Source organism: Palaemon carinicauda, chromosome 33 (genome assembly GCF_036898095.1).
Source record: "Palaemon carinicauda isolate YSFRI2023 chromosome 33, ASM3689809v2, whole genome shotgun sequence".
NCBI lineage: Eukaryota > Metazoa > Arthropoda > Malacostraca > Decapoda > Palaemonidae > Palaemon > Palaemon carinicauda.
The window spans coordinates 67,031,429-67,058,628 of NC_090757.1; positions in this window are offsets into that span (position 1 = coordinate 67,031,429).

The window sequence follows — 27,200 nt, forward strand, 5'->3', positions numbered from 1 at the left end:
AGTTATAATGGTTTTGATATTCAGGTAATAGGTGCTTCGAACGTAGAAGTACAGTACAAAGAACAGAAATTAGAGAGAATGCCATTAACAGTAGTAAAAGGTAATGGACAAACTTTGCTAGGTTTAGATTGGCTACAGTATTTGAAGTTAGATTGGCCTAGTATTTTGAAGGTTGCAGGTAGACAAGATGAAAACAAAAATGAAATGTCTATGGATAATATCATATCAGAGTTTCAAGACGTATTTGAAGATAAAATAGGTACAGTAAAGAACGCAAAGGCAATTTTAGTTTTGAAACCTGACAGTTCTCCTAGATTTTTTGCTCAAAGACCAGTAACGTATGCATTGAAAAGTGCAGTTGAAACAGAAATCAGGAGATTAAAAAGTGAAGGTTCCTGGGAAAAGGTTACATATTCAGATTGGGCTACACCATTAGTTCCTATTGTGAAGGAAAGTGGACAGGTTAGGTTATGTGGAGATTACAAAGTAACGTTAAATCCACAACTGCAAGTAGCTCAACATCCCTTACCAAATCCTAAAGACATGTTTGCAACTATGTCAGGATGCAGTGTTTTTTTCTGAATTAGATTTAAGACAAGCATTTCAACAGCTCCCCATGGATGAAACTTCACAAGAATTATGTACAGTAAATACATCCTTAGGTTTGTTTAGGCCAAAGAGATTACCTTATGGAGTTGCAAGTAGTCCAGCTATATGGCAACAAACTATGGATAAGATTTTTTCAGGAATGCAAGGAGTATTCATTTTTATAGATGATATTTTAATTGCGGGTAAAGACACAAGAGAACATAGAGAAAGATTGCGAACAGTTCTGAAGAAGTTGAAGGAACATAATATTAGAGTAAATAAGAACAAATGTATTTTAGAAGTTGATTCAGTGGAATACTTAGGTTTTGTAATAAATGGCAAGGATATTCACAAAACTAAAGAGAAGATTAAAGCTGTACAATCAACAAAAGTGCCAGAAAATGTAAAGGAATTACAGTCATTTCTAGGTTTAGTTACATTTTATGGGAATTTCATTCAGAATTTGTCTACAATTGCACATCCATTGTATAAGCTGTTGAAAAAGGGTGTAGAATGGAAGTGGACAAAAGAGTGTCAGGAATCTTTTGAAAGAATCAAGCAGGAAATAACATCACCTACATTCTTAGTACATTATCAAATGGATTTACCAGTTAAATTAGTATGTGATGCATCAAACATAGGTTTAGGTGCAGTATTATGTAATGCCAGATGGAACAGAAAAACCAATTGCATTCACTTCTAGAGTATTGAACAAGGCAGAAAGGAATTACTCTCAAATAGAAAAGGAAGGTTTAGCATTAGTTTATGGAGTTAAAAAATTCCATATGTATCTTTATGGTAGGAAAAAGTTCACACTTGTTACAGATCATAAACCTTTATTAGCAATATTGGGTCCAAAAGCAAGTTTACCTACGTTGGTGGCTGCAAGACTACAACGTTGGGCAGTTACGTTAGCAGCGTGCCACTATGATATAGAATACCGTTCAACATCAAATATGGGTAATGCAGATGCTTTATCCAGATTACCCGTAGACAAAGCTCCAGAAGAGTATGATGACAGTGTTCTGTTAATTTCTGTATATGACGTACCAATAACTGCGAAAGATGTAGCACACAGTACCAAGCAAGACCCAGTACTTAGTAAGGTTTTGGAGAGTTTAACCCTGGATAGGTATGCTCATCGGACACCCCTTTAAGGGTATACTCGGTCGCGCGCGACCCCGACTCCGAAAAAATTTCAGGAAAAATTTAGTTATGCATCAATCTGTATTGTTTGACTTGCTAAAAATACTTCAAAGAATGCTAAAAACTACTGAAAATATAAATGATACCCATCTACAAAATAATTATTTATTGGAAATATATAAAAAATTTAAGTATACAAAATAAAAGACTTGACGTAAATATTCACAAAAAATAGAAATATACATATACACATAAATCCCTTCAGGGACACCTTCTTAGATGGCAAAGCAACAGCGTGTATTTGCTGGAAATGAGTTGGACCCATAGAAGTCAAGATCTGAAATGATAAAAGAAGGGTAACTTTTTTTGGCCAAAAAAATTTGTCCAAATTTCATGATTTTTTTTGGGTACCCAAATGAAATAGGAAGAGGCTAATTTTTTATAGAATAAACTCATATTATCCTAGAACAGAAATACATAATAAAATGTGCACTAAGATGTAATTTACCGTTATATCAGGGGCGAAATCTAAAGGTCATTTTTTGACGGCCTAGTTTCACAATGTAAATTTCTTATGAAAGTCATTTTATCTCCTATAAAATATGATATTTATGCATTAAAATATACCAAAATATCACGAATTCTATACAGAACAAGAATATATAGAGATATGCCAACTTACCTTTCGGGTATGTCAACAAAATGGCCGCAGACCGCAACAACTCTTACAGACCAATCTACCACTTGAAATGGAGAATGGGCTTGCAAACTCCATATTATCATCAACATCTCTTTTTAACTCCATTAGAAGTGCGTTGATGACATCCATGCCGAGGGAATACTGCCTGCTGGCCATTATTGAAGATAAATTCAAAATAAATAGAAAAAAATCAAATTTGCAAAAAATAAAAAAAAACAGAAATTAGCATTTGAGGGAAAATGGACCTCATGGCAATATATGGCATCTAAGCCAAAACCAATGTCATGCAAGTGGTGGACACACCATCCATCCACACTTTCCAACTATAAAGAACCAAATAAGTATCAACACTGTTCGACAATTTATAATTATGTAATAACTTTGCTGTTTGATCACTTACCCCTATAAAGGTATGTCAGGGTCGAGGTCGACCCCTGGGGGGGGGGGGGTAAAAACCGGGGAAAGAGGGAAGTTAGACGAAAATCAGTCCTAAAGCAGACAATGGCATGTAGACTAGTAACCCCTTGCAGGTCGATCACTTCCATATTCAAGACAGCTGATGATTTATGGAGAAAAAACAGGTTTTGAAAATGCTGTAGGGGTCGCATACGACCCACCATACCTTTCCAGGGTAATGACAGGTAGGGACTTATGTGGAAAGGAGGAAAATTGTAAACCGTATAAGGATATATGGTATGAACTGAGTGTGACGCAAGGAATAGTGATGAGAGGTTCCAGGGTAGTTATTCCTAATTCACTGAGAAATTAGGTTTTGTCTGAAATACATGCTGATCACAAAGGTATTGTAAGATCAAAGTCAATTGCGAGAACTTTTGTATGGTGGCCAAGTGTAGATAAAGATGTGGAATGTTATATAAAGAATTGTATGAATTGTGTTATGTAACAGAACAATCCTCAATTTGCTAGAATGCACCCGTGGGAGTTACCCAGGTATCCATGGCAAAGAGTGCATATAGATTTTGCAGGTCCTTTTTTTAATTATTTGTTTTTGATAGTAGTAGATGCTTACAGTAAGTGGCCAGAAATTATCCCAATGAAGACAACAACGTCTTACGCCACAATTAAAGAGTTAATGCAAATATTTTCAACGCATGGTATTCCAGAAAGAATTGTTACAGATAATGGTCCACAATTTACCTCACAAGAGTTTAAAGAATTTTGTAATGTCAATGGTATAAAGCAAACATTTTCAGCTACATATCATCCATCCACTAATGGAGAAGCTGAAAGATTTGTCCAAACGTTTAAACACAATATGAAGTGTAGAAAAGCAAATTCAGGTAATATATTTTTGCATGTGTCAAAATTTTTATTGTCTTATAGAACAACGCCGCACAGCACAACAGGCGTGGCACCCTCAAATTTGTTGATGGGGAGGAGGATAAGGTGTAAGTTAGATTTGTTGTATCCAAGTTTGCAAAGTGATTTAGAAGATAAAGGGTATAAACAAGTAGCAAAGCTTCCTAATGTGAGACATTTTTTACCTTTGTCTGATGTCATGGTAAGATCGTACAACACTCCAGAGAAGTGGGTACCAGGAGAGATTGTAAGAGAGATAGGAAATTTACATTATGATGTTCGTGTTGGTGATAATGTTGTAAAACGTCATGTTGATCAATTACAGCCGTTAAACAGAAAGACAGTAGAGCATGTGAATGTTAGAGATGAGAAACTTAAAGAAGTCAAATATTAACCAAGATGGTCCAACATCCAATGTAGATTCAGAACCAATTCATGTACCAGTACAAGATGAAGTTAAAGTGCTTCCTAATAGGATTAACAGAGGAAAGCCCCCTGAGAGATTAGATTTATGAAGATTTTTACAATGTCAAGTTAAGGGGGAGGAGACTGTTATGTATTATTGTAATAATGTACTATATTATTTCAAGTGTTGCAGGTATTGCGCAACATTGCATCATATTGCATGAATAAGACATGTTATGCTTTGTACATATGAGTAATGATTTGTTTTGGTATTAGGATTCAAACATTTGTTGATTACCTCAAAGATAGGATGTGATCCTTTATGGTTTTGTACTGGAGTAGGATTTAAGTCTTTTCAGAGCGATGCTCTATTGTTTAGCAATGTTTTGGTTTGTCAGATTGTGTAAGACGCTCCATATACATTTGGGAGTCAGCTGTCACAGAGTAAACACAGTACAATGAAGTCTTTTATACATTAAACGTATTTTTAGAATACCAACGTCTTATTACCCATCAAGCCCACACTGACGACAAAGATGGGATCAGCTGAGAAATAATTACTAACAATTGTTCATCTATGTTCCAGGTAATTATTATGGTTAATAGAACTTCCTACCAAAGTACCATATCCAACATTGGCGACAAAGATGGGATCAGCTGAGAAATAATTACTAACAATTGTTCATCTATGTTCCAGGTAATTATTATGGTTAATAGAACTTCCTACCAAAGTACCATATCCCACATTGGCGACGTTTAGGACGACGGACAAGCAGGGAGAAGCATTGGACCCTATGCACAAGGACGGCCAGCACAAGAGAAGGTCGTATGTACATCAGGGGACAAGAGTAAAATCGGTCAATGAAGATTTTACCAGCACAAGAGAAGGTCGTATGTCCATCAGGGGACAAGAGTAAAATCGCTCAATGAAGATTTTACCAGCAGCAAAATAGGAATCTCATCAAATACACAAAAAGGGTGAAATTTAAAGTTGGGTAGGTAGGTTGGAAGTACACTTGTGACTGCAGAACAGTAGCTTAACCTACCACAGTTATTAAGGTAAGCAAACAAAATGCCTTTTAATATCGAACACCCACAAGGTTTCAGCATCACTACTGAGCCCAATTCTGTTGCAACACGATGGCAACAGGGGTGTGAGGAATTTAAGATTTATTCAGAAGCATTAGGGAACATGAAGGATGCACAAACGAAGGCATTATTACTTCATACAGCAGGTAGGGAAGTTCGGGAAGTGTTTAAGACTTTGCAGCCTACAGATGACACAAGTGAAGCTGCAATTAAGGCTCTTACCACATATTTTGCTCCTCAGGTTAATAAATTTTTTGAAAGATACCAGTTTTCAGCGCAGGCTTATCAGAAAGAAAATGAAAGTTTAGATGCATTTGTGACTAGACTAAAGAATTTAGCGGTTTCGTGTGGATTTCTAGAGTTAGAAAATGTTATCATAGATCAAGTAATAGCACATTGCACATCAGAAGAGCTAAGAAAGAAATCATTGCAAGATAAAGATTTAACATTAGAAAAGGTATTGATAACAGGCAGAGCTTTAGAAACATCAAATAGGCAAAGTAACATCATAGGTAGTTCTACAAGCAATAGAATGGAAAATTCTAAAATTAATACAGTAGGTTCTAAGTGGAAAACCAACGAGAATCAGAGAAGGAATATGACAAAGCCTAGTCATAGAAAAGTGCCTAACACTAATGTTCATAAATATCAGAATCAGGCTTATACACAGAAACAACAGGAAAAACCCAAGTGTTTTAGGTGTGGTAAAACTGATCATCTTGCATACGAAGCAAAGAAATGCTCTGCTACTGGACAGATATGCCAAAATTGCAATAAGATGGGTCATTTTGCAACTGCTTGTAGATTCCCTAAACAGTACGCAAAGAAAATAAATGCTACAGTTGATACTATGGGTCAAGAGAATAATGAGGAAAATGTTCATGAAAATCAGGTTAGTTCAGAAATTGATTTTGCGTTTCGCATAAACTCAGTCAACAAAGGTGCAAAGAAATATATCATGGTAGAAGTAATCATAAATGGTAAACCAATTTTGATGCAAGTTGACACAGCAGCCGATGTATCAATTATGTCTGAGAAAATGGCTAAAAGCATTCCTGATTTGTTATTAGAAGGTACAAATAGAGTTTTGCAAAGTTATAAGGGTTTTGATATTCAGGTAATAGGTGCTTCGAACGTAGAAGTACAGTACAAAGAACAGAAATTAGAGAGAATGCCATTAACAGTAGTAAAAGGTAATGGACAAACTTTGCTAGGTTTAGATTGGCTACAGTATTTGAAGTTAGATTGGCCTAGTATTTTGAAGGTTGCAGGTAGACAAGATGAAAACAAAAATGAAATATCTATGGATAATATCATATCAGAGTTTCAAGACGTATTTGAAGATAAAATAGGTACAGTAAAGAACGCAAAGGCAATTTTAGTTTTGAAACCTGACAGTTCTCCTAGATTTTTTGCTCCGAGACCAATACCGTATGCATTGAAAAGTGCAGTTGAAACAGAAATCAGGAGATTAGAAAGTGAAGGTTCCTGGGAAAGGTTACATATTCAGATAGGGCTACACCATTAGTTCCTATTGTGAAGGAAAGTGGACAGGTTAGGTTATGTGGAGATTACAAAGTAACGTTAAATCCACAACTGCAAGTAGCTCAACATCCCTTACCAAATCCTAAAGACATGTTTGCAACTATGTCAGGGTACAGTGTTTTTTCTAAATTAGATTAAAGACAAGCATTTCAACAGCTTCCCATGGATGAAACTTCACAAGAATTATGTACAGTAAATACATCCTTAGGTTTGTTTAGGCCAAAGAGATTACCTTATGGAGTTGCAAGTAGTCCAGCTATATGGCAACAAACTATGGATAAGATTTTTTCAGGAATGCAAGGAGTATTCATTTTTATAGATGATATTTTAATTGCGGGTAAAGACACAAGAGAACATAGAGAAAGATTGCGAACAGTTCTGAAGAAGTTGAAGGAACATAATATTAGAGTAAATAAGAACAAATGTATTTTAGAAGTTGATTCAGTGGAATACGTAGGTTTTGTAATAAATGGCAAGGATATTCACAAAACTAAAGAGAAGATTAAAGCTGTACAATCAACAAAAGTGCCAGAAAATGTTATGGAATTACAGTCATTTCTAGGTTTAGTTACATTTTATGGGAATTTCATTCAGAATTTGTCTACAATTGCACACCCATTGCATAATCTGTTGAATAAGGGTGTACAATGGAAGTGGACAAAAGAGTGTCAGGAATCTTTTGAAAGAATCAAGCAGGAAATAACATCACCTACATTCTTAGTACATTATCAAATGGATTTACCAGTTAAATTAGTATGTGATGCATCAAACATAGGTTTAGGTGCAGTATTATCTCATGTAATGCCAGATGGAACAGAAAAACCAATTGCATTCACTTCTAGAGTATTGAACAAGGCAGAAAGGAATTACTCTCAAATAGAAAAGGAAGGTTTAGCATTAGTTTATGGAGTTAAAAAATTCCATATGTATCTTTATGGTAGGAAAAAGTTCACACTTGTTACAGATCATAAACCTTTATTAGCAATATTGGGTCCAAAAGCAAGTTTACCTACGTTGGTGGCTGCAAGACTACAACGTTGGGCAGTTACGTTAGCAGCGTACCACTATGATATAGAATACCGTTCAACATCAAATATGGGTAATGCAGATGCTTTATCCAGATTACCCGTAGACAAAGCTCCAGAAGAGTATGATGACAGTGTTCTGTTAATTTCTGTATATGATGTACCAATAACTGCGAAAGATGTAGCACACAGTACCAAGCAAGACCCAGTACTTAGTAAGGTTTTGGAGAGTTTAACCCTGGATAGGTATGCTCCTCGGACACCCCTTTAAGGGTATACTCGGTCGCGCGCGACCCCGACTCCGAAAAAATTTCAGGAAAAATTTAGTTATGCATCAATCTGTATTGTTTGACTTTCTAAAAATACTTCAAAGAATGCTAAAAACTACTGAAAATATAAATGATACCCATCTACAAAATAATTATTTATTGGAAATATATAAAAAATTTAAGTATACAAAATAAAAGACTTGACGTAAATATTCACAAAAAATAGAAATATACATATACACATAAATCCCTTCAGGGACACCTTCTTAGATGGCAAAGCAACAGCGTGTATTTGCTGGAAATGAGTTGGACCCATAGAAGTCAAGATCTGAAATGATAAAAGAAGGGTAACTTTTTTTGGCCAAAAAAATTTGTCCAAATTTCATGATTTTTTTTGGGTACCCAAATGAAATAGGAAGAGGCTAATTTTTTATAGAATAAACTCATATTATCCTAGAACAGAAATACATAATAAAATGTGCACTAAGATGTAATTTACCGTTATATCAGGGGCGAAATCTAAAGGTCATTTTTTGACGGCCTAGTTTCACAATGTAAATTTCTTATGAAAGTCATTTTATCTCCTATAAAATATGATATTTATGCATTAAAATATACCAAAATATCACGAATTCTATACAGAACAAGAATATATAGAGATATGCCAACTTACCTTTCGGGTATGTCAACAAAATGGCCGCAGACCGCAACAACTCTTACAGACCAATCTACCACTTGAAATGGAGAATGGGCTTGCAAACTCCATATTATCATCAACATCTCTTTTTAACTCCATTAGAAGTGTGTTGATGACATCCATGCCGAGGGAATACTGCCTGCTGGCCATTATTGAAGATAAATTCAAAATAAATAGAAAAAAATCAAATTTGCAAAAAATAAAAAAAAACAGAAATTAGCATTTGAGGGAAAATGGACCTCATGGCAATATATGGCATCTAAGCCAAAACCAATGTCATGCAAGTGGTGGACACACCATCCATCCACACTTTCCAACTATAAAGAACCAAATAAGTATCAACACTGTTCGACAATTTATAATTATGTAATAACTTTGCTGTTTGATCACTTACCCCTATAAAGGTATGTCAGGGTCGAGGTCGACCCCTGGGGGGGGGGGGGGGTAAAAACCGGGGAAAGAGGGAAGTTAGACGAAAATCAGTCCTAAAGCAGACAATGGCATGTAGACTAGTAACCCCTTGCAGGTCGATCACTTCCATATTCGAGACAGCTGATGATTTATGGAGAAAAAACAGGTTTTGAAAATGCTGTAGGGGTCGCATACGACCCACCATACCTTTCCAGGGTAATGACAGGTAGGGACTTATGTGGAAAGGAGGAAAATTGTAAACCGTATAAGGATATATGGTATGAACTGAGTGTGACGCAAGGAATAGTGATGAGAGGTTCCAGGGTAGTTATTCCTAATTCACTGAGAAATTAGGTTTTGTCTGAAATACATGCTGATCACCAAGGTATTGTAAGATCAAAGTCAATTGCGAGAACTTTTGTATGGTGGCCAAGTGTAGCTAAAGATGTGGAATGTTATATAAAGAATTGTATGAATTGTGTTATGCAACAGAACAATCCTCAATTTGCTAGAATGCACCCGTGGGAGTTACCCAGGTATCCATGGCAAAGAGTGCATATAGATTTTGCAGGTCCTTTTTTTAATTATTTGTTTTTGATAGTAGTAGATGCTTACAGTAAGTGGCCAGAAATTATCCCAATGAAGACAACAACGTCTTACGCCACAATTAAAGAGTTAATGCAAATATTTTCAACGCATGGTATTCCAGAAAGAATTGTTACAGATAATGGTCCACAATTTACCTCACAAGAGTTTAAAGAATTTTGTAATGTCAATGGTATAAAGCAAACATTTTCAGCTACATATCATCCATCCACTAATGGAGAAGCTGAAAGATTTGTCCAAACGTTTAAACACAATATGAAGTGTAGAAAAGCAAATTCAGGTAATATATTTTTGCATGTGTCAAAATTTTTATTGTCTTATAGAACAACGCCGCACAGCACAACAGGCGTGGCACCCTCAAATTTGTTGATGGGGAGGAGGATAAGGTGTAAGTTAGATTTGTTGTATCCAAGTTTGCAAAGTGATTTAGAAGATAAAGGGTATAAACAAGTAGCAAAGCTTCCTAATGTGAGACATTTTTTACCTTTGTCTGATGTCATGGTAAGATCGTACAACACTCCAGAGAAGTGGGTACCAGGAGAGATTGTAAGAGAGATAGGAAATTTACATTATGATGTTCGTGTTGGTGATAATGTTGTAAAACGTCATGTTGATCAATTACAGCCGTTAAACAGAAAGACAGTAGAGCATGTGAATGTTAGAGATGAGAAACTTAAAGAAGTCAAATATTAACCAAGATGGTCCAACATCCAATGTAGATTCAGAACCAATTCATGTACCAGTACAAGATGAAGTTAAAGTGCTTCCTAATAGGATTAACAGAGGAAAGCCCCCTGAGAGATTAGATTTATGAAGATTTTTACAATGTCAAGTTAAGGGGGAGGAGACTGTTATGTATTATTGTAATAATGTACTATATTATTTCAAGTGTTGCAGGTATTGCGCAACATTGCATCATATTGCATGAATAAGACATGTTATGCTTTGTACATATGAGTAATGATTTGTTTTGGTATTAGGATTCAAACATTTGTTGATTACCTCAAAGATAGGATGTGATCCTTTATGGTTTTGTACTGGAGTAGGATTTAAGTCTTTTCAGAGCGATGCTCTATTGTTTAGCAATGTTTTTGTTTGTCAGATTGTGTAAGACGCTCCATATACACTTGGGAGTCAGCTGTCACAGAGTAAACACAGTACAATGAAGTCTTTTATACATTAAACGTATTTTTAGAATACCAACGTCTTATTACCCATCAAGCCCACACTGACGACAAAGATGGGATCAGCTGAGAAATAATTACTAACAATTGTTCATCTATGTTCCAGGTAATTATTATGGTTAATAGAACTTCCTACCAAAGTACCATATCCAACATTGGCGACAAAGATGGGATCAGCTGAGAAATAATTACTAACAATTGTTCATCTATGTTCCAGGTAATTATTATGGTTAATAGAACTTCCTACCAAAGTACCATATCCCACATTGGCGACGTTTAGGACGACGGACAAGCAGGGAGAAGCATTGGACCCTATGCACAAGGACGGCCAGCACAAGAGAAGGTCGTATGTACATCAGGGGACAAGAGTAAAATCGGTCAATGAAGATTTTACCAGCACAAGAGAAGGTCGTATGTTCATCAGGGGACAAGAGTAAAATCGCTCAATGAAGATTTTACCAGCAGCAAAATAGGAATCTCATCAAATACACAAAAAGGGTGAAATTTAAAGTTGGGTAGGTAGGTTGGAAGTACACTTGTGACTGCAGAACAGTAGCTTAACCTACCACAGTTATTAAGGTAAGCAAACAAAATGCCTTTTAATATCGAACACCCACAAGGTTTCAGCATCACTACTGAGCCCAATTCTGTTGCAACACGATGGCAACAGGGGTGTGAGGAATTTAAGATTTATTTAGAAGCATTAGGGAACATGAAGGATGCACAAACGAAGGCATTATTACTTCATACAGCAGGTAGGGAAGTTCTGGAAGTGTTTAAGACTTTGCAGCCTACAGATGACACAAGTGAAGCTGCAATTAAGGCTCTTACCACATATTTTGCTCCTCAGGTCAATAAATTTTTTGAAAGATACCAGTTTTCAGCGCAGGCTTATCAGAAAGAAAATGAAAGTTTAGATGCATTTGTGACTAGACTAAAGAATTTAGCGGTTTCGTGTGAATTTCTAGAGTTAGAAAATGTTATCATAGATCAAGTAATAGCACATTGCACATCAGAAGAGCTAAGAAAGAAATCATTGCAAGATAAAGATTTAACATTAGAAAAGGTATTGATAACAGGCAGAGCTTTAGAAACATCAAATAGGCAAAGTAACATCATAGGTAGTTCTACAAGCAATAGAATGGAAAATTCTAAAATTAATACAGTAGGTTCTAAGTGGAAAACCAACGAGAATCAGAGAAGGAATATGACAAAGCCTAGTCATAGAAAAGTGCCTAACACTAATGTTCATAAATATCAGAATCAGGCTTATACACAGAAACAACAGGAAAAACCCAAGTGTTTTAGGTGTGGTAAAACTGATCATCTTGCATACGAAGCAAAGAAATGCCCTGCTACTGGACAGACATGCCAAAATTGCAATAAGATGGGTCATTTTGCAACTGCTTGTAGATTCCCTAAACAGTACGCAAAGAAAATAAATGCTACAGTTGATACTATGGGTCAAGAGAATAATGAGGAAAATGTTCATGAAAATCAGGTTAGTTCAGAAATTGATTTTGCGTTTCGCATAAACTCAGTCAACAAAGGTGCAAAGAAACATATCATGGTAGAAGTAATCATAAATGGTAAACCAATTTTGATGCAAGTTGACACAGCAGCCGATGTATCAATTATGTCTGAGAAAATGGCTAAAAGCATTCCTAATTTGTTATTAGAAGGTACAAATAGAGTTTTGCAAAGTTATAAGGGTTTTGATATTCAGGTAATAGGTGCTTCGAACGTAGAAGTACAGTACAAAGAACAGAAATTAGAGAGAATGCCATTAACAGTAGTAAAAGGTAATGGACAAACTTTGCTAGGTTTAGATTGGCTACAGTATTTGAAGTTAGATTGGCCTAGTATTTTGAAGGTTGCAGGTAGACAAGATGAAAACAAAAATGAAATATCTATGGATAATATCATATCAGAGTTTCAAGACGTATTTGAAGATAAAATAGGTACAGTAAAGAACGCAAAGGCAATTTTAGTTTTGAAACCTGACAGTTCTCCTAGATTTTTTGCTCCGAGACCAATACCGTATGCATTGAAAAGTGCAGTTGAAACAGAAATCAGGAGATTAGAAAGTGAAGGTTCCTGGGAAAGGTTACATATTCAGATAGGGCTACACCATTAGTTCCTATTGTGAAGGAAAGTGGACAGGTTAGGTTATGTGGAGATTACAAAGTAACGTTAAGTCCACAACTGCAAGTAGCTCAACATCCCTTACCAAATCCTAAAGACATGTTTGCAACTATGTCAGGGTACAGTGTTTTTTCTAAATTAGATTAAAGACAAGCATTTCAACAGCTTCCCATGGATGAAACTTCACAAGAATTATGTACAGTAAATACATCCTTAGGTTTGTTTAGGCCAAAGAGATTACCTTATGGAGTTGCAAGTAGTCCAGCTATATGGCAACAAACTATGGATAAGATTTTTTCAGGAATGCAAGGAGTATTCATTTTTATAGATGATATTTTAATTGCGGGTAAAGACACAAGAGAACATAGAGAAAGATTGCGAACAGTTCTGAAGAAGTTGAAGGAACATAATATTAGAGTAAATAAGAACAAATGTATTTTAGAAGTTGATTCAGTGGAATACGTAGGTTTTGTAATAAATGGCAAGGATATTCACAAAACTAAAGAGAAGATTAAAGCTGTACAATCAACAAAAGTGCCAGAAAATGTTATGGAATTACAGTCATTTCTAGGTTTAGTTACATTTTATGGGAATTTCATTCAGAATTTGTCTACAATTGCACACCCATTGCATAATCTGTTGAATAAGGGTGTACAATGGAAGTGGACAAAAGAGTGTCAGGAATCTTTTGAAAGAATCAAGCAGGAAATAACATCACCTACATTCTTAGTACATTATCAAATGGATTTACCAGTTAAATTAGTATGTGATGCATCAAACATAGGTTTAGGTGCAGTATTATCTCATGTAATGCCAGATGGAACAGAAAAACCAATTGCATTCACTTCTAGAGTATTGAACAAGGCAGAAAGGAATTACTCTCAAATAGAAAAGGAAGGTTTAGCATTAGTTTATGGAGTTAAAAAATTCCATATGTATCTTTATGGTAGGAAAAAGTTCACACTTGTTACAGATCATAAACCTTTATTAGCAATATTGGGTCCAAAAGCAAGTTTACCTACGTTGGTGGCTGCAAGACTACAACGTTGGGCAGTTACGTTAGCAGCGTACCACTATGATATAGAATACCGTTCAACATCAAATATGGGTAATGCAGATGCTTTATCCAGATTACCCGTAGACAAAGCTCCAAAAGAGTATGATGACAGTGTTCTGTTAATTTCTGTATATGATGTACCAATAACTGCGAAAGATGTAGCACACAGTACCAAGCAAGACCCAGTACTTAGTAAGGTTTTGGAGAGTTTAATGACAGGTAGGGACTTATGTGGAAAGGAGGAAAATTGTAAACCGTATAAGGATATATGGTATGAACTGAGTGTGACACAAGGAATAGTGATGAGAGGTTCCAGGGTAGTTATTCCTAATTCACTGAGAAATAAGGTTTTGTCTGAAATACATGCTGATCACCAAGGTATTGTAAGATCAAAGTCAATTGCGAGAACTTTTGTATGGTGGCCAAGTGTAGATAAAGATGTGGAATGTTATATAAAGAATTGTATGAATTGTGTTATGCAACAGAACAACCCTCAATTTGCTAGAATGCACCCGTGGGAGTTACCCAGGTATCCATGGCAAAGAGTGCATATAGATTTTGCAGGTCTTTTTTTGAATTATTTGTTTTTGATAGTAGTAGATGCTTACAGTAAGTGGCCAGAAATTATCCCAATGAAGACAACAACGTCTTACGCCACAATTAAAGAGTTAATGCAAATATTTTCAACGCATGGTATTCCAGAAAGAATTGTTACAGATAATGGTCCACAATTTACCTCACAAGAGTTTAAAGAATTTTGTAATGTCAATGGTATAAAGCATACATTTTCAGCTACATATCATCCATCCACTAATGGAGAAGCTGAAAGATTTGTCCAAACGTTTAAACACAATATGAAGTGTAGAAAAGCAAATTCAGGTAATATATTTTTGCATGTGTCAAAATTTTTATTGTCTTATAGAACAACGCCGCACAGCACAACAGGCGTGGCACCCTCAAATTTGTTGATGGGGAGGAGGATAAGGTGTAAGTTAGATTTGTTGTATCCAAGTTTGCAAAGTGATTTAGAATATAAAGGGTATAAACAAGTAGCAAAGCTTCCTAATGTGAGACATTTTTTACCTTTGTCTGATGTCATGGTAAGATCGTACAACACTCCATAGAAGTGGGTACCAAGAGAGATTGTAAGAGAGATAGGAAATTTACATTATGATGTTCGTGTTGGTGATAATGTTGTAAAACGTCATGTTGATCAATTACAGCCGTTAAACAGAAAGACAGTAGAGCATGTGAATGTTAGAGATGAGAAACTTAAAGAAGTAGTTAGATCAAATGAGTCAAATATTAACCAAGATGGTCCAACATCCAATGTAGATTCAGAACCAATTCATGTACCAGTACAAGATGAGGTTAAAGTGCTTCCTAATAGGATTAACAGAGGAAAGCCCCCTGAGAGATTAGATTTATGAATGTTTTTACAATGTCAAGTTAAGGGGGAGGAGACTGTTATGTATTATTGTAACAATGTACTATATTATTTCAAGTGTTTCAGGTATTGCACAACATTGCATCATATTGCATGAATAAGACATGTTATGCTTTGATCATAAGAGTAATGATTTGTTTTGGTATTAGGATTCAAACATTTGTTGATTACCTCAAAGATAGGATGTGATTCTTTATGGTTTTGTACTGGAGTAGGATTTAAGTCTTTTCAGAGCGATGCTCTATTGTTTAGCAATGTTTTGGTTTGTCAGATTGTGTAAGACGCTCCATATACACTTGGGAGTCAGCTGTTACAGAGTAAACACAGTACAATGTAGTCTTTTATACATTAAACGTATTTTTTGAATACCAACGTCTTATTACCCATCAAGCCCACACTGACGACAAAGATGGGATTAGCTGAGAAATAATTACTAACAATTGTTCATCTATGTTCCAGGTAATTATTATGGTTAATAGAACTTCCTACCAAAGTACCATATCCCATATTGGCGACGTTTAGGACGACGGACAAGCAGAGAGAAGCATTGGACCCTATGCACAAGGACGGCCAGCACAAGAGAAGGTCGTATGTACATCAGGGGACAAGAGTAAAATCGGTAAATGAAGATTTTACCAGCACAAGAGAAGGTCGTATGTTCATCAGGGGACAAGAGTAAAATCGCTCAATGAAGATTTTACCAGCAGCAAAATAGGAATCTCATCAAATACACAAAAAGGGTGAAATTTAAAGTTGGGTAGGTAGGTAGGAAGTACACTTGTGACTGCAGAACAGTAGCTTAACCTACCACAGTTATTAAGGTAAGCAAACAAAATGCCTTTTAATATCGAACACCCACAAGGTTTCAGCATCACTGCTGAGCCCAATTCTGTTGCAACACGATGGCAACAGTGGTGTGAGGAATTTAAGATTTATTTAGAAGCATTAGGGAATATGAAGGATGCACAAAAGAAGGCATTATTACTTCATACAGCAGGTAGGGAAGTTTGGGAAGTGTTTAAGACTTTGCAGCCTACAGATGACACAAGTGAAGCTGCAATTAAGGCTTTTACCACATATTTTGCTCCTCAGGTCAATAAATTTTTTGAAAGATACCAGTTTTCAGCGCAGGCTTATCAGAAAGAAAATGAAAGTTTAGATGCATTTGTGACTAGAATAAAGAATTTAGCGGTTTCGTGTGAATTTCTAGAGTTAGAAAATGTTATCATAGATCAAGTAATAGCACATTGCACATCAGAAGAGCTAAGAAAGAAATCATTACAAGATAAAGATTTAACATTAGAAAAGGTATTGATAACAGGCAGAGCTTTAGAAACATCAAATAGGCAAAGTAACATAATAGGTAATAGGTAGTTCTACAAGCAATAGAATGGAAAATTCTAAAATTAATACAGTAGGTTCTAAGTGGAAAACCAACGAGAATCAGAGAAGGAATATGACAAAGACTAGTCATAGAAAAGTGCCTAACACTAATGTTCATAAATATCAGAATCAGGCTTATACACAGAAACAACAGGAAAAACCCAAGTGTTTTAGGTGTGGTAAAACTGATCATCTTGCATACGAAGCAAAGAAATGCCCTGCTACTGGACAGACATGCCAAAATTGCAGGAAGATGGGTCATTTTGCAACTGCTTGTAGATTCCCTAAACAGTACGCAAAGAAAATAAATTCTACAGTTGATACTATGGGTCAAGAGAATAATGAGGAAAATGTTCATGAAAATCAGGTTAGTTCAGAAATTGATTTTGCGTTTCGCATAAACTCAGTCAACAAAGGTGCAAAGAAACATATCATGGTAGAAGTAATCATAAATGGTAAACCAATTTTGATGCAAGTTGACACAGCAGCCGATGTATCAATTATGTCTGAGAAAATGGCTAAAAGCATTCCTAATTTGTTATTAGAAGGTACAAATAGAGTTTTGAAAAGTTATAATGGTTTGGATATTCAGGTAATAGGTGCTTCGAACGTAGAAGTACAGTACAAAGAACAGAAACTAGAGAGAATGCCATTAACAGTAGTAAAAGGTAATGGACAAACTTTGCTAGGTTTAGATTGGCTACAGTATTTGAAGTTAGATTGACCTAGTATTTTGAAGGTTGCAGGTAGACAAGATGAAAACAAAAATGAAATATCTATGGATAATATCATATCAGAGTTTCAAGACGTATTTGAAGATAAAATAGGTACAGTAAAGAACGCAAAGGCAATTTTAGTTTTGAAACCTGACAGTTCTCCTAGATTTTTTGCTCCGAGACCAGTACCGTATGCATTGAAAAGTGCAGTTGAAACAGAAATCAGGAGATTAGAAAGTGAAGGTTCCTGGGAAAAGGTTACATATTCAGATTGGGCTACACCATTAGTTCTTATTGTGAAGGAAAGTGGACAGGTTAGGTTATGTGGAGATTGCAAAGTAACGTTAAATCCACAACTGCAAGTAGCTCAACATCCCTTACCAAATCCGAAAGACATGTTTGCAGGATGCAGTGTTTTTTCTAAATTAGATTTAAGACAAGCATTTCAACAGCTTCCCATGGATGAAACTTCACAAGAATTATGTACAGTAAATACATCCTTAGGTTTGTTTAGGCCAAAGAGATTACCTTATGGAGTTGCAAGTAGTCCAGCTATATGGCAACAAACTATGGATAAGATTTTTTCAGGAATGCAAGGAGTATTCATTTTTATAGATGATATTTTAATTGCGGGTAAAGACACAAGAGAACATAGAGAAAGATTGCGAACAGTTCTGAAGAAGTTGAAGGAACATAATATTAGAGTAAATAAGAACAAATGTATTTTAGAAGTTGATTCAGTGGAATACTTAGGTTTTGTAATAAATGGCAAGGGTATTCACAAAACTAAAGAGAAGATTAAAGCTGTACAATCAACAAAAGTGCCAGAAAATGTTAAGGAATTACAGTCATTTCTAGGTTTAGTTACATTTTATGGGAATTTCATTCAGAATTTGTCTACAATTGCACATCCATTGTATAATCTGTTAAAAAAGGGTGTACAATGGAAGTGGACGAAAGAGTGTCAGGAATCTTTTGAAAGAATCAAGCAGGAAATAACATCATCTACAGTCTTAGTACATTATCAAATGGATTTACCAGTTAAATTAGTATGTGATGCATCAAACATAGGTTTAGGTGCAGTATTATCTCATGTAATGCCAGATGGAACAGAAAAACCAATTGCATTCACTTCTAGAGTATTGAACAAGGCAGAAAGGAATTACTCTCAAATAGAAAAGGAAGGTTTAGCATTAGTTTATGGAGTTAAAAAATTCCATATGTATCTTTATGGTAGGAAAAAGTTCACACTTGTTACAGATCATAAACCTTTATTAGCAATATTGGGTCCAAAAGCAAGTTTACCTACGTTGGTGGCTGCAAGACTACAACGTTGGGCAGTTACGTTAGCAGCGTACCACTATGATATAGAATACCGTTCAACATCAAATATGGGTAATGCAGATGCTTTATCCAGATTACCCGTAGACAAAGCTCCAGAAGAGTATGATGACAGTGTTCTGTTAATTTCTGTATATGATGTACCAATAACTGCGAAAGATGTAGCACACAGTACCAAGCAAGACCCAGTACTTAGTAAGGTTTTGGAGAGTTTAATGACAGGTAGGGACTTATGTGGAAAGGAGGAAAATTGTAAACCGTATAAGGATATATGGTATGAACTGAGTGTGACACAAGGAATAGTGATGAGAGGTTCCAGGGTAATTATTCCTAATTCACTGAGAAATTAGGTTTTGTCTGAAATACATGCTGATCACCAATGTATTGTAAGATCAAAGTCAATTGCGAGAACTTTTGTATGGTGGCCAAGTGTAGATAAAGATGTGGAATGTTATATAAAGAATTGTATGAATTGTGTTATGCAACAGAACAATCCTCAATTTGCTAGAATGCACCCGTGGGAGTTAACCAGGTATTCATGGCAAAGAGTGCATATAGATTTTGCAGGTCTTTTTTTTAATTATTTGTTTTTGATAGTAGTAGATGCTTACAGTAAGTGGCCAGAAATTATCCCAATGAAGACAACAACGACTTACGCCACAATTAAAGAGTTAATGCAAATTTTTTCAACGCATGGTATTCCAGAAAGAATTGTTACAGATAATGGTCCACAATTTACCTCACAAGAGTTTAAAGAATTTTGTAATGTCAATGGTATAAAGCAAACATTTTCAGCTACATATCATCCATCCACTAATGGAGAAGCTGAAAGATTTGTCCAAACGTTTAAACACAATATGAAGTGTAGAAAAGCAAATTCAGGTAATATATTTTTGCATGTGTCAAAATTTTTATTGTCTTATAGAACAACGCCGCACAGCACAACAGGCGTGGCACCCTCAAATTTGTTGATGGGGAGGAGGATAAGGTGTAAGTTAGATTTGTTGTATCCAAGTTTGCAAAGTGATTTAGAAGATAAAGGGTATAAACAAGTAGCAAAGCTTCCTAATGTGAGACATTTTTTACCTTTGTCTGATGTCATGGTAAGATCGTACAACACTCCAGAGAAGTGGGTACCAAGAGAGATTGTAAGAGAGATAGGAAATTTACATTATGATGTTCGTGTTGGTGATAATGTTGTAAAACGTCATGTTGATCAATTACAGCCGTTAAACAGAAAGACAGTAGAGCATGTGAATGTTAGAGATGAGAAACTTAAAGAAGTAGTTAGATCAAATGAGTCAAATATTAACCAAGATGGTCCAACATCCAATGTAGATTCAGAACCAATTCATGTACCAGTACAAGATGAAGTTAAAGTGCTTCCTAATAGGATTAACAGAGGAAAGCCCCCTGAGAGATTAGATTTATGAAGATTTTTACAATGTCAAGTTAAGGGGGAGGAGACTGTTATGTATTATTGTAATAATGTACTATATTATTTCAAGTGTTGCAGGTATTGCGCAACATTGCATCATATTGCACGAATAAGACATGTTATGCTTTGTACATATGAGTAATGATTTGTTTTGGTATTAGGATTCAAACATTTGTTGATTACCTCAAAGATAGGATGTGATTCTTTATGGTTTTGTACTTGAGTAGGATTTAAGTCTTTTCAGAGCAATGCTCTTTTGTTTAGCAATGTTTTGGTTTGTCAGATTGTGTAAGACGCTCCATATACACTTGGGAGTCAGCTGTCACAGAGTAAACACAGTACAATGTAGTCTTTTATACATTAAACGTATTTTTAGAATACCAACGTCTTATTACCCATCAAGCCCACACTGACGACAAAGATGGGATCAGCTGAGAAATAATTACTAACAATTGTTCATCTATGTTCCAGGTAATTATTATGGTTAATAGAACTTCCTACCAAAGTACCATATCCCACATTAACCACTTGGGAGACTTTTCGTTTGGTTCGACCAACATTCCTAACTGAAATGGCCTTTCTCGCCACACTAATAACAGAAATTTTTGGGCTCAAGCCATGGCGTCCTGATGGAAGGTTCCTTTTTGGTAGCTTCCTTGGGTATATAACTACTAAGATATTCCCAGAGAATTTAACCACAGGTTATCACAGAATTCTAACTTCTGGAGTGAGTATCCTAAAGGTTTCCCTTTAGGACATCGTATATCAATAGGGGACGCATGTATTAACGCGCCACATAGCTATCTGCACCCCACATAGAGTTAACACTTCGATGTGGACGGGTGGAGAATAGCTGGGGAGCCGTTCCACAGCTATACTCGTCCGTGGCTACTTTTGGTACTCGAAACGTAAGCAAACAGGCGGCATTGCTAAATGACGTCACCTCCGTCCTCATCCTTCTTCTAGTAGCTTGCCTTGCTAAGACGGATTTTCCCTTGTGCTATTTTCATCGGCTTGCATCTTCGTTATGTCGCTACCTTCGGCCTCGCCTTCTTCTGGAATTGTTGAGTACCAGGTCCCAGTATTGTTTAAATAAGCTCTGACCGTAAAGTAACTTTTACTTTTCGAGATATTTTATGTTTTCTGGCAGAGCTGTGCTACTATCGGACTGTTACCCTGTATGCGTTATTTAGCTAGCCTGAACAGCTTATTCCGGCCCCTTTTAACTAATTGATACTATTAGTTATTTAGTCTTCATAGCTAGGAACTTCATATATCGTGTTTTGACGCTTTTTTATCGGTCATCGCCTGACCCCATACCAGATCGCTAGCTTAGCCCCTAGGCCAGAGCGGCTATCACCAGTGTTCATGCATGATATATTACAGTGATCCTAGGTTAAGTTATGAAGATAGTGGCATTATTTTATGATACTGTTTACTGTGATGCAAGTGTTTTCGCCTTCAGGGACCATATAGGGGATAGGTTTGATAGTGTGCCTTTCTAACCTAACCTAAATGTAAGACCCCTATATGCTCCCTTCACCCCCTGCCTTAGGGCATTCCCTCTGTGTAGCCTTGCTCCCCCTACCACATAAGGGGATCAAGTTCATACCAGAGAACCTATCGCTTCTCTGTCCTCCCTAAAGGAATGATCCCCCCTTAGGGTTGCGCCCGAGAATGAGGAACGGCCTGCCCTTCCTCAATTGCTGAGGTTAGGTTACCTGACCTTCCTTGCAATTGCGATACGTCTTCCAGCCTTCCTAGCTTAGGGTGTAACATCCCTGCTCTAGGTTAGGCCTCGGGGGGAGCTAGTTCTGTGCCTTGCTTGAAACGGTACCCATGCACCGTTCTCAGCCAGGCTGCCTACCTTAGGCTAGGGAGCGTCCTCCCTTCCTTGGTGGCCGCTTTGGTACAGAGCCTCCCCTATGGAAGACCCTGCTTCTTCTTCCCTCCCCACCTATCCCTTGTATGGCCTAGCCTATACTTAGGTTTGCCTATACCCATCTGTCCCCTGTCCTACAACTCCTCCTTAGGGTGGAGTTACAGGGCTATCTTGAGTCCCTGAGTGCAGTTCACTCCGGGCCATATACCCTTCATAGTGTCCTATGGGGTTAGCCACTGGATGCGTTTTGTCCGCAGGGGTTCTCTCCCCTCTTGGGTGTTCCCTAGCCCTCCCTTGGGCTACTCTGGCTCCCGGCCGCCTGCCGGCCCCCTGCCATTGGGTGATAGGGCTAGCCTCTATCATGGGTACACCCATTCAGGTGGGATGCTATGGGGTTCGTGTCCTTACCCCTCCATCCCTCCTTCTGTCACTTTTCCTGTCCTGGTGCTGGTCCCTTGTCGCCTCTACTGCCGGCGATACCGCCCTCCCCCCTTGGTGACACATTCCTTGTTCCCCCCTGGCCGACAGTCCTCCGTGTGCCGGAGGGCTGCCGCCTCCCGTCGGTGTACAGCTGATGGCCTACCCTTATACCTCCTAGCTTCGGTCGTCCGTCCATCGGGCCGCCCCCCCGGCGTGCTGGCATCCATTGCCGGCGGTCCGGATTTGCTATATCCACTTTCCCTATCCTATGACCCTGTCACCAGGCCGGCAGCCGAAGGCTGCCGGAGCCGCCGTCATCCTGGCATTACTCCTGACTTCTCTATGTGTCTTCACTAATGCCAGAAACTCTGCTGGAGCGGCCTCCGGCGTGCCGCCGGTCTGCCGGAGCCTTCCGGAGACGCCAAGAGACTTGCACCCCTTCTCCCAGCTATCAACACCATGCTGATAGCCCTACACTGCAACCAGATGGCTTGGCTACCTAAATAGATAGGTATTGTCTTACCGTTCTATTAATAGCCGTGCTGTCTTCTTGCATATCACAATTTTCCAGCATGCTGTGTGTATCTTAGCACGGCTGGTTGCCGGAAACCGTTGCCCTATGGGATCTTCTACACCCCTATTTTAATGGCCTGAGTGGTCTCAGTCCCAGATTTACATCTTAGGCATTTCCTACTAGAATTCCTTTTGCCTCCCTGGCGATCTATGAAGAGTTCTGCCTTGTGTCCTCGGCCACAAACAAATTGCCTATGGATAAGGTTACGGTAACCAGCCGGGCAGGATACACGGAGTATGTATCTATCTACTTCATTTCCCGCTCCACTCTCTAACATTACAATGTTATTAATTACTTAAGATTAAGTTAAAGTTAACTTCTTAATGTTTAACTTTAGAAAAATATAAGTCATTTGTATGACTTCCATATACTCATGTTCTCTTTCTCTTACAGGAGGAGTACGTGAAATGTGACCACAACTTCTGTGGAGTGAAGCGCCCGCACTTCTACGGGCACACGGCGTGTAGGACCCATGCCCCTTGCGCCAACAAGAAAGGCGATCTGAAGTTTTGGGACCCGCAGAACTGTACAGTCTGCAAGGACCGCCTGGTCGAGGCGTTCAATAATCCTCCTTCAGCGGAGGTTAGGGACTCTTCTCGAGAGAAGCTACGCAAGTGGGTGCGTGGCTTTCAGAAGAACGCCACTGAACCATAACTTGCCACCGAAGACTTGAGGGCCTTGCTTTTCCCGAAGGCATCCCCAGACTCAGTGGTCCCCAAGGATCAGATCCCCACTGTCCAGATAACGGTGGAACCAGATGTAGTTATGGCTCAGTCCATGCACGAGTGCTGTTTGGATGCTGACAACGCGGAACGTATGTCGGAAGTGTCGTAGAATACGGAGAGGAACCTCATGGGCGACAAACTGGACTATGAGGAAGACCAGGGGGAATACCCTGAGTCGGAGCAGGAGGTCGCTCCACCTTCCACCCCCACACCGACTCCTACACTGACGGACGTATCACTCCCGTCTACATCTGCTACCCCGGATCCCACCCCATCCAACACCCAGGAGATCTTCAAAATGCTTGAGGCTCTCATGGATAAGAAACTCCGCGAGACGCATGAGTTCTTCAGGTCCAACATGGGAAGTTTGAAGCAGCCGAAAAGGATTTCGGCTAAGGACCTCCCCGCATGCTCAGATACCAACCCCTGGAGGTATGCCGAGCACATGCCAATTACGACGGGCAAGATCTTCATAAGCGAAAAGATCGGCTCGATTGTGCTGGAAGAAGTGGAATTCTTCCCGAACTTTGAGGCTTATCCGGACTGTTACGTCCGACTTCGATCCGAACCTGCCTCTAAAGAAGAGACCGAACCGAAGGAGGTTATAGTGTTCGATCTCGCGAAGGCCCAGGCTATGCTGGCCAATACAGTGAAAAGTAGGGGCTTCACCTGCTTGAAACTTCCGGCGCTTAGCAAGAAGCACCCTACCTACGTCGCACCAGACGATGCGACCCTCCCCTTCTTGGAAAAGGCCTTCACTGTGGTACATAAGGCAGTGGAAGAAGGAAAACCTTGCCCTGCACTGGAGGAGTGCAGACCCTTCTCCCTGACTACTCCCTCTGATGTTAGACACTGGAAAGATGTCCAGTCAACATTTGTGGTGGGAAAACTAGAACCTGAGGTCGCTGGCCGTCAGTTTAACGAAGATCTCCCAAAACTTAATGACCATCTCCTTCGTCGGGAACATGACACGAAGGAAAGGCTCGCCGCATCCATGTCCCTCCAAGTACAGCTCGAAGTCATGGCCGGTGACACTAGCGTCCCTGACTACTACATGGTTCTCGCCAAAACACATTTGGTGACCGTAGTAAAAGATCTGTACAGCTTCACGAAGGCTCGTAGAGCCTGTCGTGAATTCGTGTTCTCCAGTGCCACAGTGAGACACGAACCCCGGAGGCTGATATCCTCCAACATCTGGGGTAAGCACCTCTTTCCCTCTTCCCTTGTGAAAGAGATCACCGACAAGGCCGCCACAGAGAACAGGAACCTTCTCCACAAGTGGGGCATGTCGAAGAAAAGGAAATCCTCTCAGGACGACGGCCCTCAACCTAAGAGAGACCCACAAAACCGAAACCCCAGCAACGTCAACAGAGACGGCAGTTTCCGGGATCCGCTACTCCCCAAGTGGCAGCTCAGCCACAGCAGACCATTCAGCTGGTCACCCAACCGGTCTTGTCACAGTCGCCGGTTTTCAACCCTGCTTTTGAGCAACGGTCAACTACCTTTCGTCCCAAAGGTAGAGGCTCAAACAGAGGTGCAGGCAGAGAAGCATCTCGCCGTCCCTCCAGAGGCAGAGGAGGAAAGGGAGCTAGCGGCCGAGGTAGCAAACCCTCGGGAAACCAGAAGCAATGAAGTGCTTCTGGTGGGAGAAAGACTCCGCCAATTCCAGGATCGTTGGACCTTTGATCCCTGGGCACACAGCATCGTCAAGAAGGGTCTATGCTGAAGCTGGACTCAACCACCCCCAACCTTCCCGCAGTTCTTCCAACAGTCAACCCCCCCTTCTGGAAGAATATGTCCTAGAACTCTTGAACAAGAAGGTGATAAAGAGGGTAAAGTCAACCAAGTTCCAAGGGAGACTGTTTTGCGTCCCCAAGAAGGACTCCGACAAACTCAGAGTCATTCTAAACTTATCCCCCATCAACAAGTTCATAGCGAACAAAAAGTTCAAGATGCTGACTCTTCAACAGATAAGGACCCTTCTGCCTCAAGGTTCCTACACGGTCTTCATAGACCTGGCGGATGCCTACTGGCACGTTCCAATGAACCACCACGCTTCCTCCTACCTAGGATTTCGACTCCAAAGGAAAAGCTACGCTTTCAGGGCCATGCCGTTCGGCCTCAATGTGGCCCCACGGATCTTCACAAAGCTGGCAGACGCCATCGTTCAACAGCTCCACCTCCTCGGCGTCCAGGTGATGGCCTACCTTGACGACTGGCTGATCTGGGCTCCATCGCCCGAAGATTGTCTAAGATCCTGCAACAAAGTCACCCAGTTTCTGGAACACCTGGGATTCAAGATAAACAGAAAGAAATCTCGCCTCTCTCCAGCTCAGAAGTTCCAATGGTTAGGAATCCAGTGTAATCTTCAGTCACACCGCCTTTCCATTCCCCAGAAGAAAAGGAAGGAAATAGCAGGGTCTGTCAAAAGACTGCTGAAACCCAAACGGATCTCAAGACGTCAGCAGGATCGAGTTCTAGGCTATCTACAGTTCGCCTCAGTGACAAACCCAGTGCTGCGTGCACAGCTAAAGGATGCCGCGGGAGTCTGGAGACGTTCCGCATCCATCGCTCGAAGAGACCTCAAGAGACAGCTCACAAACAGACTTCGGTTACTGCTAAAGCCGTGGTCGGAAGCAAAGGCCCTGAAAAGGTCCATCCCTCTTCAACACCCACCTCCATCACTCAACATCCACACGGACGCTTCGCTGGAGGGTTGGGGAGGTCACTCCCACCAAAAACAGGCTCAAGGAACATGGTCTCCCCTATTCAAGACGTTTCACATCAACATCTTGGAGGCCATGGCGATCCTTCTAACTCTGAAGAAACTCTCCCCGCCTTCCTCGATCCATATTCGTCTAACCCTGGACAACTTGGTGGTAGTTCGATGTCTCAATCGCCAAGGCTCAAGATCGCCCCGGATAAATCAGGTACTTCTCCCAATCTTCCGTCTGGCAGAGAAGAAGAAATGGCACCTGTCTGCAGTTCATCTACAAGGATTCCGCAACGTGACGGCGGACGCTTTATCTTGGACAAGCCCGATAGAGTCGGAATGGTCTCTAGAAGCAAGATCCTTCTCCTTCATCT